This window comes from Myotis daubentonii, chromosome 3 (assembly GCF_963259705.1).
Source record: "Myotis daubentonii chromosome 3, mMyoDau2.1, whole genome shotgun sequence".
In the NCBI taxonomy this organism is placed as follows: Eukaryota; Metazoa; Chordata; class Mammalia; order Chiroptera; family Vespertilionidae; genus Myotis; species Myotis daubentonii.
The window spans coordinates 203,132,243-203,148,773 of NC_081842.1; the positions used below are offsets into that span (position 1 = coordinate 203,132,243).

Here is a 16,531-nt window from a genome sequence, read left to right on the forward strand (position 1 = left end):
CAATAAAAATATATTAAAAAAAAAAAAAAAAAAAAAAGAAATCATGTCTGTCCTTTTTCCTCCATGTGAACTGGTCAAAGCAACTTCCCCAAATGTAGGTTAAGGGAGAAGCAGTGAAGCCATAAGTGTAGGTACAGTAAGGATTTGGTCCACCCGCTCATGCACTCTCCTTGTACCTTCTGGACTTGCTCAGACCTGATCTCATATGCACTCTTTAAGAACAGAATGCTACCAAAAAGAAAAAGAACAGAATGCTACCGTGCATGTCCAATTGCATGTTTGATGGATCAGATAATATCCAGTTCTTGCTATGGGTCACTTGTTGTCCCACAGTGAGATATTCAGTCTCTTAGTGTCCAGTTGTGAGCCAGGAACTGTTTTAAAGTGCAGACTGATTACTGGCAGAGAGGGCATGAATTAATGCCAGACCCCAAGGGTCTGTAACTCTGCTGCGACACGCCTATGGAACTTGTCCATACAGCATCTTTTTCTGCCATACTCACTTGCAAATCATAAAGCTCATGTGACAGGGCAGCTTGCTCTGCAGTCTGGACCTGCTGCAGTCTTATGTTGCTGCAGGCCTCACTCAAAACTTGCAGTCCTATGGGTTTCCCAGTAAATGGGTAGAACAACACTGACAGATCCTATATAATAAGAGCCTAATATGCTAAGTGTCTGGTCATCCAGTCAGCCATTCAACCAGTCAAAGCATAATATGCTAATGATATGCTAAGGCCGCTCAACTGCTCGCTATGACGTGCACTGACTACCAGGGGGCAGATGCTCCAACCGGTAGGTTAGCTTGCTGCTGGGGTCTGGCCGATAGGGACTGAGCAAGACAGGCTGGACACACCCTGGAACCCTCCCGATGTCCCTCCCCACCAGGGGGCAGATGCAGTGAGCAGGCGGGTGGTAAGGAGCGAGGGGTCCTGGACTGCAAGAGGGTGCAGACCAGGCTGAGGGACCCCCACCCCCCACCCCCAGTGCACGAATTTCGTGCACCAGTCCTCTAGTATGTTATATGTTGCCTCAAAAATCCAGAGTCCCATCCAACATTCTGCTTCTTTCTTTATAATGGGCAATAAAGTTTCAACAATTGCCTTTCACTTTAGAGGAGATATTCCAACATGCCCCAGATCACTGAATATTCCAAAAAGTTTATTGACATGACATGCCTCTCCATTTTTGTGAGATTTATTACCCTTCCCTTGACATACATATGTTCTACTAAGAATCTAAAGTGTTTGCAATTTCCTGCTCAGTGGGCCCAATTATCATAAGTCATCAATATAATGGACCAGCATAATGTTTTGAACTATAGCAAGGTGACCTATGTCCCTTTGGACTGTAATATGACAGAAATCGGGAGACAAAGCCCTGAGGTCGTAGAGTGAAGATGTACTGCTGTCCCAGATACACAAAGGCAAACTATTTCTGATTATCTTTACTGAGCGGAATGGAAAAGAAAGCACTTGGGATCAAGATGTACATCAGGCCCAAAGTGGTGTTGACGTGTTCCAGTAAAAATGTCATGTCTAGAACCACAGCTGCAATTGACATCCCACCTATCTTCACAGTAATCTATGGTCATTCTCCAAGGCCCACCTGGTTGTTACACCAGCCAAGTAGGTGAGTTAAACTGAGTCTTGATAGGGATGACTGCATGATCTTTGATGGTGGCACTAATTTCTGAAACTTCTTTAGGGATGTGGAATTGCCTTTGGTTTGCTATTTTGATGGTGGTGAGATTGTAGTTCAGAGACTCCCATTCGGCCCTGCCACCCCTAAAGCTCTCATTCCATGAGTTAGGAAATCAGCAGGGAGATTCTGCCAGTTAATTTACAGACACAGGATGGGTCTGTGGTCCCACTGGATCCACATGGGCTTAGAACAGATTGAAAGTCTTGAACTTGGGGCTCAATGCAAGGACAGAACTTCAGAAAGCCTCTAGGGTAGTCCTGAAGGGATCTTTGCTCTCTAGTAGCTACAGGGCACACATATGGCAAAGGACCAAGCCTGGGCCCTGACTGTCAGGATCCCAGGGTTGCAGAGCCAATGAGATGAGCAGTCCCACCATTTGGAAGGGCACTGGTCAAGAGGGAATGGGACCCCAGACATGGGGTGGGGACGTTTGGGTAGAATTTTGAAACCCCAACACCCCCTGAGTGCTTAACTCCAAAAATAATCAGGAAAGTGCCGAAACTATATTGAAATACCACTATACACACACCAGGTGGGTCAAATTCAGAAGTCTCGTAGACCAGTAGAACAGGGTGTGAAACAATGGGAACTCTCATTTCTGCTGGTGATTAGCCCAACTACTTTGGGGGCAAGTTGGGCATTTTCCAGTAAAGTGGTATAAATACTTATACCCTGTGCTCCAACAATACCACGCTGGAAAAATGCCCCAAAAAGTACATGCACTGTGCACCGGGACACATGTACAGAAGTGTTCAAAGGAGGCCTGGGTCTGACCGGTGTGGCTCAGTGGTTGAACATTGACCTATGAACCAGGAGGTCGCGGTTCGATTCCTGGCTAGGGCACATGCCCACTTGTAGTGGGTGTGCAGGAGGCAGCCAATCAATGATTCTCTCTCATCATTGATGTTTCTATCTCTCTCTCTCCTCTCTTCCTCTCTGAAATCAATAAAAATATATATTTAAAGAAAAAAAAAAAAGGAAGGCCTGGCTGGGGGGCTTGGTTGGAGCATTGTCCTGTACACCAAAAGGTTGCAGTTCGATTCCCAGTCAGGGCACATTCTTAGGTTGCAGGTTTGGCGCTGGTCAGGGTTCATGCAGGAGGCAACTGATTGATGTCTCTCTCTTACATCGATGTTTCTCTCTCTCTCTCTCTCCAATAAAAACATTTTTAAAAAGTGTTTAGAGGAGAATTATTTATGTAGCTCAAACTGGAAACAATCAAAATGCCTATCAACAGTAAAGTAGATAAATAAATGTTATTATATCATACCATGGAATATTAAAAAGCAATGAAAATGAACAAATGACATGGATTAATGTTATAAATCCAGTGCTGAGCAAAAGAAGCAAAACATAAAAGGTACATAGGGAATCATACCAGTTATATAAAATTCAAAACCAGAAAACTCTAAACTGTATTGTATAAGGATGGATAAACTATAAAGAACTGTAAAACTGTAAGGCAGGATTTCCATAAATACAAGAATGATTATCCTTAAGAGGAAAGGAGGGGGTGTGATTGAGAAGGGGCACACGGGATTCCTGTGGCATTGGCAATAGTCTATTTCTTGATTTGGGCAGTGATTACACAGATGTTTGTTTTATAATTATATATTATACTGTGCATTTGTATTTAATGCAACTTTTTGTGTGTGAGTTATATTTTACAATCAAATCTTTAAACAGAAACAAGATATTATGAACAATTTTATGCTGATATACTTGAAAATGTAGGCAAGATGGGTAAATTTCTAGAAAACTATTACTTTCCAAAACTGAAGCAAATAAAAAAAAATGAGATATCTGAATAGTTCTATAACTAGTAATCTATTGCTATGAACAGATTACCAAAAATTTAACAATTTAGAAAAGCACATTTATTACCTCATGACTTCTGTGAGTTAAGAGTCTGGGTGCATCTTAACTGGGTGCTCTGATTCAAGACCTCTCACAAGGCTGCAATTGTTGGCCAGGGCTAGGATCGCATCTGAAGGCTGAGTTAGGGAAAGATCTACATCCAAGTTCACATAGCTGTTGGTAGAATCCAGTTCCTCAAGGGTTGTTGGACTGTGGGCCTCTGTTCCTAGCTGGCTGGTGGCCTCTGGTTACTATCTGTTTCTTGCCACATGGATCTCTTTAACACAGCCACTTGCTTCATCAAAGGGTGCAAGAGGGAGAGCCTGTTGCAAGACAGAAGTTACAGTCTTCTGTAACCTACTCATGGAAGTGACATTCTGTCATCTTTGCCATGTTACATTGGTTAGAATCTTTTCCCAAAGTGGCTGATCCATTTTTTCCTTCCATCAACACTATATGGACTTCCCAGGTACTCCATGTCTTCCTCAACTCTTGGGGTTGGTGGTCTTTTCATCTTTTCATTCTGAGGAGTTGTTCAGCAGCATCTCATTGTGGCTTCAATTTACATTTTCTTAATGACTAAAATGTTGAATATCTTGTCTCACATGTATTGGCTATGTGTATATCTTTCTTTGCAAAGTATCCGTTCAAATCTTTTGTCCATTTAAAAATTGTTTTTCTATTATTGAATTTTATAAGCACTTTGTTTTCTGGAAGCAAGCCACTTGCCAAGATGTGTGCTTTGTGAATATTTTCTTACACGGTATGGCTTGTCTATTCATTTTCTTTTTTAAAAATATTTTTTATTGATTTCAGAGAGGAAGAGAGAGGGAGAGAGAGATAGAAACATCAATGATGAGAGAGAAATACTAGTATTGATCGGCTGCCTCCTGCACACCTCCCCACTGGGGTTTGAGCCTGCAATCCGGACATGTACCCTGAGGGGAATCAAACCGTGATCTCGTGGTTCATAGGTCTACACTCAACCACTGAGCCACGCTGGCTGGGCAATTCTATTTATTTTCTTAATGATGACTTTTGATGAGCAGTTTTAAACTATGATGAAGTCCAATCAATTGTTTTTAATTGTTATTGCTTCCTTAGTCCAGTCCAAGAAATCTTTGCCTACCTCCAGATTGCAAAGCTTTTCTCCTATGTTTTATTCTAGAAGCTTTATGGCTTTAATTGTACATTTAATTTCAACAACTCCTAAGAGTTAGATGCTTTTTCCCCTTTTAAAGGGGAAGAAACTGGGACCACAGAAAGGCTAAGTAACTTGCACGTGGTGTGCGCGCGCACGCACACACACACACACACACACACACACACATCCTTAGTAAGCAGTTGTACTGGGACTGGAATCCAGGTCAGATGCCAGACCCGAACTCTGATTCACCACTATGGACCGCTTTCAAAAAGTGTGGGGAAGGGCGGAAATCAGACCAAACTATTCTCTAGGGCCGGTGGCCTCTGTCCTTTCCTACAGGAAGAGACAGCTGGGCACAGGGAGCTGGAGAAGGAGGGAAGAGAGGCTGGAAGAACTCTGGGACTGTCTGGACGGTCTGACCAGGCTTCCTCTGCCTGTCCCGGTTTAGCCCCCACTACCCTCCGCAAGACCCAAGGGGCTTTGGACCCTGTTGATCGACTGTGGACAATATTTCTCTCTGGCACTACTTATTCTTTGGTCCTTGTGCTTACAGCACCACATCTGGAGGATTCATTCATGACTCAAACCTTTATTCTTGAAGAATCACAACCCTTGGGTGTATTTCCACCCATGGAGGGGTGAAAATCCTCCATTTACTTTTACTACTGGACCCAGGAGAACAAGGAGACATCACAGGTGATCCCACCCAACCTGGGCTCTCTCCAGATTTCTCCCCAACTCTACTTTATAGCAGCCTCCACTTCTTTTTCATAGTCAAGGTCAACACCCCAGCCAATACCATAATCCACCTGATTACTTATTTTCTCAGTGGCCAGTGACAGTCTCAGCTCCTATTCAGATAAGTCATTTTTGCATCTCTCAAGGGACCCAGTTCCCCACTGGGTGGTAAGGATGTACAATTCCAATCTCTGCCCCCCCCCATGCCCCCCACTCTCAGGCTCACATATTTGACCCCAGGAGAACTAGCACCATATGTTGGTACTGGTTCAGCATGCTCCACAATCTGCAGACCAGCAGGTCCCACAGGTGGTTCCTCTCAGCTCACATAGTAACCGAGCCTGCAGGAGGGTGTTCCGCCATGCGTTAAGGCCACCTGGTCCTGGATAATGGGTACAAGGAAAGACCAGGGAACCCCATGGGCACTGGCCTATTAGCATACATCTTTGGTTTTCATAGGAACATGAGCTTCTTGGTGTTGGACAATGCCTAACAGTGGCATCAGTAGGTTTATGAGTGGAGGTGCAGAGGGAGGCAGCGGGAGGATGAGAAAGCAAATCCAACTCTACAATAGGATCCATTGCAGGTGGACAAATGGCTGCCCCTCCATGGAGGGAGTTTGTGTAATCAGACTGTGAAGTCAGAAAAAAATTATATAGAGAGATATATATTCTGCCCCTGGGTTCCTGGCACAGAGCCCCTAAACCCTTTTTTCATAAGTGATAGGAGCATCTTTTGTTCTATTAAGATGACTTTGGGTGGGCTATTGGATGGCTCCTGGGTGGGGGCTGGTCACCAAAAAACAAAACAAAAGCCATGATCAGAAGCTTAAAATGTTCAGCACCACCCATCATCCTTCAGAGAGGGGAGAAGGGCTAAACATGGGGTTAGTAATGGATCATGACTACATGAAATCCCTATAGTATGGAATTCTATACTATAAAATCCATAAAATCCCTATAGTATGGGATTCAGAGAGCTTCCAGGTGAGTGAGCACATCCACATACCAGGAGGGTGATGTACCCCAACTCCATGGGACAGAAGCTCCTGCACTTGGGAGCCTCCCAGACCTCACCCTATGTACTTCTTCATCCGGGTGTTCATCTGTATCCTTTACTGTAGCCTTTTATAAACTGGTAAATATAAGTAAGTGTCTTCCCGAGTTCTGTGAGCCTCTCTAGCACACTAATCAAATCCAAGAGGAGGAGGTCATGGGAACCTCTGATTTGTACCCAAGTCAGACAGACATTGTGGGTAACCTGGGGACCTACTACTTGTGATTGGCCTCTGAAGTGGGGGGGGGGGGCTGTCTCCTGGGACCGAGCCCTTAACCTGTGGGATCTGACACTATCTCCAGGTACTTGGGTCAGAACTGAATTAAATTTCAGGACACCCAGCTGCTGTCCTGGAGAACTGCTTTGTATGGGGGAAAAACTCCCACATATTTCAGTGTGAAGTGTTCTGTGACCAGGAAAGGAGACACAGGAGAGAAACACACAGGAGAAGGACACGTAGTAAGGAAGAACTGTGGGTTTTTCCAAAACATAAGCTATCCCCTGATGCCTGACAGAGCCTCAAAGACACCGTTTTGGCCACTCAGAGGTGATGGTGGCCAGGCTGGCTGAGGTGGGGTATATTCGTGCTGAGAGGCCAGGCAGAGGCTCCGCCTGCCTCCCTGGCCACTTTGTTCCTGGGCCCCTTAATTCTGTTCTTGAGCATCTGTGGCTTGTGGGAGACTCTCAGAACCCAGGACATCACCATGCAACAATTTGTCCTCCTCTTGGGAAGCAGATGGAATTAATAAGCTGTGACTATCAAGCAAGTTCTACCAGAAGATAAATTATACATACTGCAATAAGGGGAAGGAGAACATGTGAGGTTTGCAAAATTCTTACGGGAATTTGTCCTTGTCCTAAAAAAAAAAAAAAAAAATGCTGGCTTGCTGTTTAACGTTTCTATTAGAAAGTTGAAGCTCTTTGTACCTCCAATAAGACAGGAAAGTCATGCTGGTATGTCACCTCTGTAGCTGCCTCAAACTAGTAAGAGTCACAACCAAGTTATGACCGATTCTGTTCCCAGGAAATAATAGCCAAACGTGGCTTAGTATTATCTTAGATCATGATAATGGGGCAGGGAAAAGCCTGGGTCTCTTGTCCTCAAATCGAAGACTCGTTGCAATTAGAAGCATCAAAGTTTAGGCTCAGCTGAGGCTGAGATAGCTTCTTGAATTTTGTCCAGGTCCTGAAACCAGAGAGGGGAAGAAAGTAGTGGCGCCCACGGGTGTCCCCTGACTGTTAACATTGCTCTCTGTTGGCCAGCCACTTGGCACAAGCACTCTCTCACAATCTGGGCCCGTTCTGAGAGTCTAACCACATAGCACCTCCTTGCCACCACCTCCAGTCTCCCTCCTTCCATGGCCCTCCTGCTCGCATGGCAAGGCCACCAGCCACTGCCCAGAGCTGACCTCAGGCTGCTTCTCCTTCTGAGCAAAATGGAACGGGTTCTCGTCGCTGCCGCTGCCGGAAACGGGCAGCGGCGTCACAGCGATCGATCTCTGGCTGGGGCTGGCTGCTTGCAGAACCATCTGCTAACAGGCTGTGGAGAGAGCTCAGAATTGTCTGAGACATGACCTCCGAGGCTCATCCTGGGTTACCTGGCAACTAGCAAGCCAACCAATGGCTCCCTGTCCCTAAGGAGGGGCTGTGCCTGAACTCAACCTCCCACGGGATGAGCTTGAGGTGGGGCCAGGGCCTCCAGGCCAGCACTTTCCCAAACAGCTGACACTTCAGTTGAGACTGCTTACCATTCATTCCCCACATTCCATTGCCCCCAAGGTCATTCTCACACTCGCCAATGTCAAGGGCAAACATGGCAGGGGGACCAGGGTGCTGCCTCCAGCCTCAGCCAGAGACCCGGTGCGGCTGAGTGTCCCCGAGCTCTTTGCATAGCACAGACTAGAGTCTCCAATCCTTGGGCAACTGGTCCTAGGGACCTGCCCCTGAGGAGCAGGCGGGGGGAGGGGCAGCCTGAGAGGGACTCGGGCGAATGAGCTGCGTGCTCAGCAGCCTCCTGGGCTTCAGGACACGCCTAGACCCAGTCCCTCTCCCACGTGTGCCTGCTCCCCTCGACAACAGATGCTGCTGGGCAGACCTGCCTTTGTGGCAAGGTCAGACAGCACTCAGCTCTCATCACATGGTCCCCAGGTGCCTCGCGTCAGGCTTGCCGTCTCCCCGAGGCCCAGCAGCTTATGAAAGCAATGAGCTGTTTCTCAAAAGGAGAACAGTGGCTTGCAGAATGAGACACAGCTTTGCTCTAAAATCCTGGCTCCTGAGCGGAGCCTTGCCTCCTGGGGCTTGTCCCAGGCTCCATAAGGGCATCTCAATATGCCACAGACACTCGGGGCCTCGAACAACTCCAGCTTTGGAGCAACTGCCGTGTGCGAGGGCAGGCAGCTGGTCCTCACACCATCCAGGACCCGGGTGACAGGGCTGCCTCCTGGGAGAGGGCTGCACAGCGCCTGCCTCAGGAAGGGATACAGATTGGCTGGGGCCCTGGGCCTGGACCTCTGCCCACAAGCCTTCCCCAGCCCCAGAGTCCCCTACGGGGACCCTGAGCTCTACCTGCCTTTAGTTCCACCCAACGGATCAGAATGGACCCCTGATCTTCTTACGACTTATTAGAGGAAGTACAATAGCACACCGTGTTTTCACTTGAGTGTACATCAGAACCTCTGTGTGGGCAGCTTGCTGAAAATAGAGCTGCTCAGGCCCCAGCGCTGGAGAGCCTAAAGCAGCAAAGCTGAAGTGGGACTCAAATACACAGTCTATCCACGCTCCCCACCCTATGATTCTCACCCGGGGAGCCTGCCAGCCACGCTGGTGGAACGCCTCAGGGCCAGGCAAGCCTGGGTCCAAGTCCAAGTTCTGTTCCCGTGTTAGTTTGGGACCATTTCAGCTATGAGCGATGGATATCCAAAAGATCAGGGGTCTCAACAGGATAGAAGATTACGTCTCTCATGCGAATGTCTAGGAACGCAGTCCGGGCTGGTATGGTGGCACCACAGTCCTTAAGGTCATGGACATTGTCTATCCTGTTAACAAATCCTCCGCATTCAGCTTTGGCCTCTTGGTCCAAAATGGCTGCTCCAGGTCCAGCCATCATGCTGGTGTTTCGTGGAGCAGGAACGAGGGAAGGGAGGAGCACGAGTCCTCCATTTAAGGGTAATTCGTCCAAGTTGCACTCACCACTTCCACTTACATCCCACCGGCCAGGACTTGGTTATATGGCTAGATATTCTGCAAGGAAGGAGGGAACATGTCGATTTTTATTTGTTTATAAATGACTAGTAGCCCTGCACACAAATCCGTGCACCAGTAGCTTGCTGTCGCCCTCCTGTAGCTCTCCACCTGCTGCCGCCCCCCCTCCTGTAGCTCCCCCGGCCCCTCTCCCTCCCCCCATAGCTTGCTGCCCTGCCCCCTCCCATAGCTCTCAGCCACCCGCTTGTAGCTCGCTGCCCCACCCTCCTGCTGATCCAGTTGTGACGTGGTCGGTTGTTACACTTCAGGTGTAACGATCATTTGCATATTACATCTTTATTATATGGGATGACTTAGGCACAGAAAGAGTGTCCAAAGTAGCTGAGACAGGCAGACAGGGTGACGAAAGTGAAAGATCAAATCAGCTAACATCACTTGTGTACGTACTGCTGCCAGTCACCGTTCTAAGCACTTTATACATAACCATGAATTTCATTCTTCTAACAATCCTGCGATCTTATGTGCCTTGATGGGGTCACACACCTACCCCGAAAACACACAGACCGGAAGATTAGCCTTGCCTCTTACTCCCTAACCGACTCTCAGCAAGCTCTTTGCTGACAAAAGAGAGGAGGAAAACCATACTTAGTTCAGACCAGACACAATTTACACCCCCAAGACCTGGATACAATGCCCCCCAAAACCTTGACAGAGCCTCTGCCAGCCTGGAGGAAGGGTAGAAACCAGGTGTCAGCAGGGGTGTCCCATGAGACCGAGGGAAGTTTTGCTCAAACCCCATCTTGTGCCTCTGGACACACTAGGGATTTCAGGCTTGGGCTTCTTGCTTCTGCTGAATTCTGTCTGTGGTGTTTGGAGCCTGGAGGTGTAATTGCTGGGCTCTGGCACCCTGGGGGCAGGGTCTGCTGTTGGCACAATGCTGGGCACAAACTGGATGCTCCATAAATGTTTATCAATAATAACTAGAAACCTGGTGCATGAATCCATGCGTGGGTGGGGTCCCTTGGGGTGGCCTCTAGGGATTGGGCCCCAGCTTGCGTCCCCAGGCTTGCAGCCCCGCAGCCCTGGCTGGCACCCTGCTGTGGCCTGGCATCGCCCCTTCACCTGCCTGCGGGGCAATCGATAGGGGCCAGGCTCCCTGCCCCCCCCCTCCCCTCCCCCGATGCACACATGCCTTGGCCTAGCACCCCCGGCTCACCTGCTCCACCGTCCTGCCGGGGTCCCACTCTCGTCGGGGCCCATCAGGGCCAGCAGCGCTTCCACTGCTGCCCACTGCCAGCGCCATGTCGCCAACACCCACCCTGTTCCATTCCGCCCCCTGGTGGTCAGCTCACATCATAGCAAGTGGTAGAACTGGTTGAACTCCCAGTCGAACTCCCAGTCGAACAATTTGCATATTAGGCTTTTATTATATAGGATGGTAATAACCATTATTTAATCCTCACTGGATGATATGTTTTTATTGATTGTAAAGAGAGAAGGAGGGAGAGAGAGAAATATCAATGAGAGAGAGAAAGATCAGTTGCCTTCAGTACCTGCCTTGACCAGGGATCAAACCCACAACCTTTTGGTGTACGGGACGATGCTCCAACGGAGTCACCCAGCCAGGACATAACCATGTCTTAATAAGTGCTTACCATGTGCCAGGCACTGTGCTCAGAGCCATTTGACACAAACAACTGCCAAGATCTTCATTTTACCAAAGAAGAAAGTGAGACTCACAAAAGCAAGGCACTTTCAAGGTCTCACACCTGCTATGGCAGAGCTGGGATTTGAAGCCAATGCCCAGATGTCTACAGCCCTCACGTAGCCACCTTTTCCACCCGCACAGAGCCTGGGTCGAGGCTGGTGGTCCTGTGGGCCGACACCCACGGGGAGAATGAGCTTTGCCTGGGCTCCCAAGGACTCAAACAACTGCTGGACACTCTTGTCTGTCTCCTGTATTTCCTCCCCCAGCCCCCTCACTCCCGCTGCGTGAGCCTGCACAGCACAGAATGGAGGCCATTTTCGCTGCGGAGGCAGCGAGGGAACACGGGCCTCTCATCCACAGGGGACGTGGAAACAATTTCCAGAAACGCAGAATAGCGTACAGTTGAGAGCCTGGACTCTAGCCTGGCACTCCTCAGCTTCCTGACCCTGACCAAGCCAGTGAGGATTCAGTACGTTAATACACATCACGTGAAGCATGGAGAAAGGGGCTGGCGCGCTGTCAACAATTTTGAAGCGTCAGCCACCATTAGGACTATTTCAGCTAAAGCAGCAGAGGCCAACCACCCCACAGGGGGCGGAGGACTCTTCTTTGCACATAATAAAATTCGTCTTTAATGAACAACTGTCAGAAAATGTAAAAATTCAGGTTAAAAAATCACCAACAATCCCACTCTTCAAAGATTATCCTTCTTTAAAAAAATATGTTTTTATTGATTTCAGAGAGGAAGGGAGAGGGAGAGAGATATAGAAACATCAATGATGAGAAAGAATCATTAATCGGCTACCTCCTGCATGCCCCACACTGGGGATCAAGCCCACAACCCGGGCATGTGCCCTGACCGGGAATCAATCCATGACCTCCTAGTTCATAGGTCAACCACTGAACCACACCGGCTGGGCCATCTTTCTATTCTTCAATTTAACTAATATCATAGTTATTTGGTGCTTTTTTTCTCTGTCCCCTACTTCCAGAGGGTGACTGGGATTAGTGGTTCTCCTGCCCTGTCAGCACCTGAGTCACCCTGGTCCCAAACAGTCACCCAAGCCTCTGGGTTTGCTCACGGTGGTGACGTCTCAGAGACAAGCGAAAGAGGCTGAAGAACAGGCTGTGCAAGTGTGTCTGGCTTGTCCCCAACCACCCAGAGAATTTTATAAGCAAAGCATTTTAGTGAATTTTAAAAGGTGAATCAGAGCCCTAGCCGGTTTAGCTCAGTGGATAAAGCGCCGCCCTGTGGACTGAAGGGTCCTGGGTTCGATTCTGGTCAAGGGCACGCGCTGTATTGTGCTCAGTCCTGGGTAAGGGGTGTACAGGAGGCAGCCAATCAATAATTCTCTCTCATCATTGATGTTTCTATCTCCCTCTCCCTTCCGCTCTGAAATAAATAAACAAATAAATAAATGGTGAATCAGAGCTGCTGCCTCCTGGTTAGATCCTTTCAACAGCTTCCCATTGGCCTAAGAAAAATGCCAAGATCCCCACCGTGACCTTGAAGCCATACACGATGGCCTATGTCTGAATCCTGGCTTCCATATATTAGTTGTGTGACTTTGGACAATTCATTTAGACGTTTCTCTGCCTCACTTTTCCCGTATAAAATGAGAACAACAGGGCCTACCTCATAGAGCTGTTATGAGGGCAAATATGCTAAGTGAGCAGAACAGCACCTGGCATGTGGCAAGCCCTTGAGAAGTGTCAGCAGCGATTACTATCATTATTTTGTCCCATTATTCCCTTTGCCCTCTCCCCTGGGATGCACACCCCAGCAGCCTGACTGAGCCCCCACCTACAACCCCTCAGCTTCGTGACCTCTGACAGCATCCAAAGGCAAAACAGCAGGGCAAGGCTTCTCCTTGTTTTATGGGGGGGAGGGGGGTCTTTCCAAAAGCCCCTACTGCCTCCTTGACCGGAACAGGATCCCACACCTGCCCCTAAATGAATAGCGAGCAGAGAGGGAATAAATGGAACAGCCTAGTTACACAACACCTGAACAAATCAGCCTCCTGCTAGCTCTGAGCAGCACTTCTCAGACTCCAGGTGTTTGCCAAGGGTCACCTGGGGAGCTTCTTAAAACACAGATATCAGGGCCCCACCCTGCAAGCTTGATGAGGTAGGTCCGTGGTGGGACCAAGAAACTGCATTTTTGCCCTAGCAGCTGGTTTGGCTCAGTGGATAGAGCGTCAGCCTGGGGACTGAAGGGTCCCAGGTTTGATTCCTGGTCAAGGGCATATGCCCAGGTTTCGGGCTCGATCCCCAGTGGGGGATGTGCAGGAGGCAGCCAATCAATGATTCTCTCTCATCGTTGATGTTTCTATTTCTCTCTCCCTCTCCCTTCCTCTCTGAAATCAATAAAAATATATATTTTAAAAAAAAAAAAAGAAATTGCATTCTTGCCTGGCCGGTGTTGTGCACTGCTTGAGGGTCGCCCTGTGCACCGAAAGGTTGCAGGTTGGATTCCAGGTCAGGCCTTGATCCCCAGTAGGGGGCATGTAGGAAGCAGCCAATCGATGCTTCCCTCTCACATTGCTGTTTCTTTCACTGTTTCTTTCTCCCTCTACCTTCCACTCTCTAAAAAAAAAAAAAAAGTCAATTTTAAAAATCCTAAAGAAAATACAAAATAAATTGCATTCTCACAAGTTTCCAGATGCTGCCCATGCGGGTGGCTAGGGACCACAGTTTGAGAATCCTGGCAGGCAAGAGGGATAAATGCCCCCAAACCGTAACCCAGTCCCCGACTGCCATCTCCACCCCTGAAATGGGGTGTGTGAGACAGTGGCTATATGAAGGCCTCCTAGAGATTTCTGCCAGTTTTCAGGGCTTATGTTCTTATGGCCACCGTTCTGCTTCTGCTGATTTCTTGCAGCTGTTGCCTTTCTTTCTGACCTGGAATTGAACCAAATGAGTGATGAGGGAGGGAGAGCATTTCCCTGCTCCCAGAGCAACCGTGGGGACGGGCTGTTGTGTGAGCAGCACACGATGGAAAGTAGCACAAGAGACATTCCTGTTCTCAGCCCTGAGGCCGCCCTGACGCAGGGTTCTCACGTTCTCACAGCCCTTTGCTCCACACAGCGCCCAGCCGGCTGCCGCCTCCCGCCTTCCCTCCTCCTACACACCCCTCCTTCCCAGGCTCCTAAAAGGAATCTGGGAGGGTTTTGAGCCTCTGAGGCTGCGAACCGGTTGGCCAGGAGGGGTGACCCCTGAAGGCGTCCAGAGGCACCAGTTTGGGGAACAGGCGTTTATAAAACTCCAGGAAGACAGTATCTTTGAATGCAGTTGGTTTCATCTCCTCAGATTCTGGAAAAGTGACCATGCCCTTCACTGTGAACTGAGGGTGCCTCGCAGTCCAGACACCGGGAGGGAGGCCCTCTTGGAAGTCAGCTTATTCTGAAACTTCAATTTCCAATGCACCTGGCGTGTCCAGAGGGAGGCGTTGGTGTTTATAACCCGATTCCCTCTCAGGAGAGCAGACCCTGCATTGTTAAGGGAAAGACTTGTTCTGAGGCCCTTTTGTTCTGAGGCCCTTGCTGGGTTTGGCCCTGCAGAGGCACCTGGTAGCAGTTTCGGGGGAGAGGCTGGGAAGGGCCAAACTGCTCAAACTGTTGGTGTCAGGAGGGAGCACACGAAGCCCATGGGTGTGAGGAAGGAGGGAAGGTGGAGAAGAGCCAGCGGAGGGGAGCAGGCAGTCCAGCGTGGGTGGCAGGGAGAGGGAGGGGGGGGGCGGGGCAGTGAAGAATGGATGAGGGCCACCTGGTGGCCACACCCCAGGGATGCCCCAGTGCCACTCTCAGTTGTGTGCTGAGCAGCGCTATCACTTTCAGACTCGCACGTCTCCAGTGAAATTCTGCTCGGAGAGCAGCCTGTTAGTCATGGTTTCTTGGGAGAAGAAATGCAGCCTACGTTTGAGTCAATTCCAAGATAAAACTAAAGGGAACAGCTGCTAGAATTCAGCAGAAACAGGAAACCAGAACCACACGATTGTAAGCCTGAGAAATAGCAGGAGTCTGGTGGAGGGTGAGAGGGGGGGTCTGAGCCACCCTTATTTCAATCCCTATGAGCTGGGAACCCCCAACTAGGCCTGGTTCCCCCATCGCCTTCAGGACAGATGGTTTGCCCCCGGCTTCCTAGGCTAAAAGAAGTCTGTTTTGTTCAGGTGAGAGGGTGGAGGTAGGAGGGCATTATGATGGGTCACAGATAATTATATGTGTTTCTACTCCCCTCCACTGTGACTGGGTTAGGGTAGGTAGACCTTGTTCTGGCCAATGAGGCAGAGTGGGCAATCTCCTGGGGGCTGTTGGGAAGGTCTTCCCTCTCTAATAAATGGAGACAGGGAGACCTTCTCAGCTTTCCTTCCTGTGGTAGATCAGCTGAGCAGGCGGCCACAGCCATGAAGGTAGAGCTGTGTGGTTTCAGTGGATACAAGTTCCATCCTGGACACGGGAGGCGCTATGCCAGGACCCACGGGAGTCGGTATTCCTTCCCAAGAGGAATCCTGGACAGATAAACTGGGCTGTCCTCTACAGAAGAAAGCACCAAAAGGTACAGTCGGAAGAAATTCAAATGAAAAGAACCCGCTGTGCAGGCAGATTCCAGAGGGCCATCACTGGTGCACATCTTGCTGATATAATGGCCAAGAGGAACCAGAAACCTGAAGTTAGGAAAGCTCAGCGTGAACAAGCTATCAAGGCTGCTCAGGAAGCAAAAAGGCTAAGCAAGCGTCTCAAAAGACAGCAATGGCTGCTCCTAAGGCTCCCACAAAGGCAGCACTTAAGCAAAAGATTGTGAAGACTTCTGCTCCCCATGTTGGTGGAAAACACTAAGTTGGCAGATGAGATTTTAAAATAAAGACCAAACTATAACTAAAACATATAAATAAATAAATAAATAAATAAATAAATAAATAAATAAATAGGAAGAGCGGGGAGGGGAGGGTTCAGAATCAGGGTTAAAAGTGTGAACCTGCCTCTGATTAGCTGTGCGATCTTGAGCAAGTTGCTTGATCTTTCTGCCTTATGTTCCTCATCTGCAAAATTAAAATAATAATGGTTCCTTCTTCATAGGGTTGTTGTGAAGATCAAATGAGTGAATTCACCTCAAATGTTTAGACC

The 16,531-nt window shown here is 48.7% G+C and overlaps 1 long non-coding RNA gene and 1 pseudogene across 1 annotated transcript; both read left to right on the top strand.

Annotated features, from left to right (window-relative positions):
• The first annotated feature begins 42 nt into the window (after positions 1-42).
• Positions 43-6,256, top strand: LOC132231470 (uncharacterized). Its single transcript, XR_009452064.1, has 2 exons — positions 43-1,629; positions 5,259-6,256. It is a non-coding gene; the product is annotated as an uncharacterized LOC132231470 (long non-coding RNA).
• Positions 6,257-15,249: 8,993 nt separating this feature from the next.
• Positions 15,250-16,243, top strand: LOC132229111 (large ribosomal subunit protein eL24-like; annotated as a pseudogene).
• Positions 16,244-16,531: the final 288 nt, after the last annotated feature.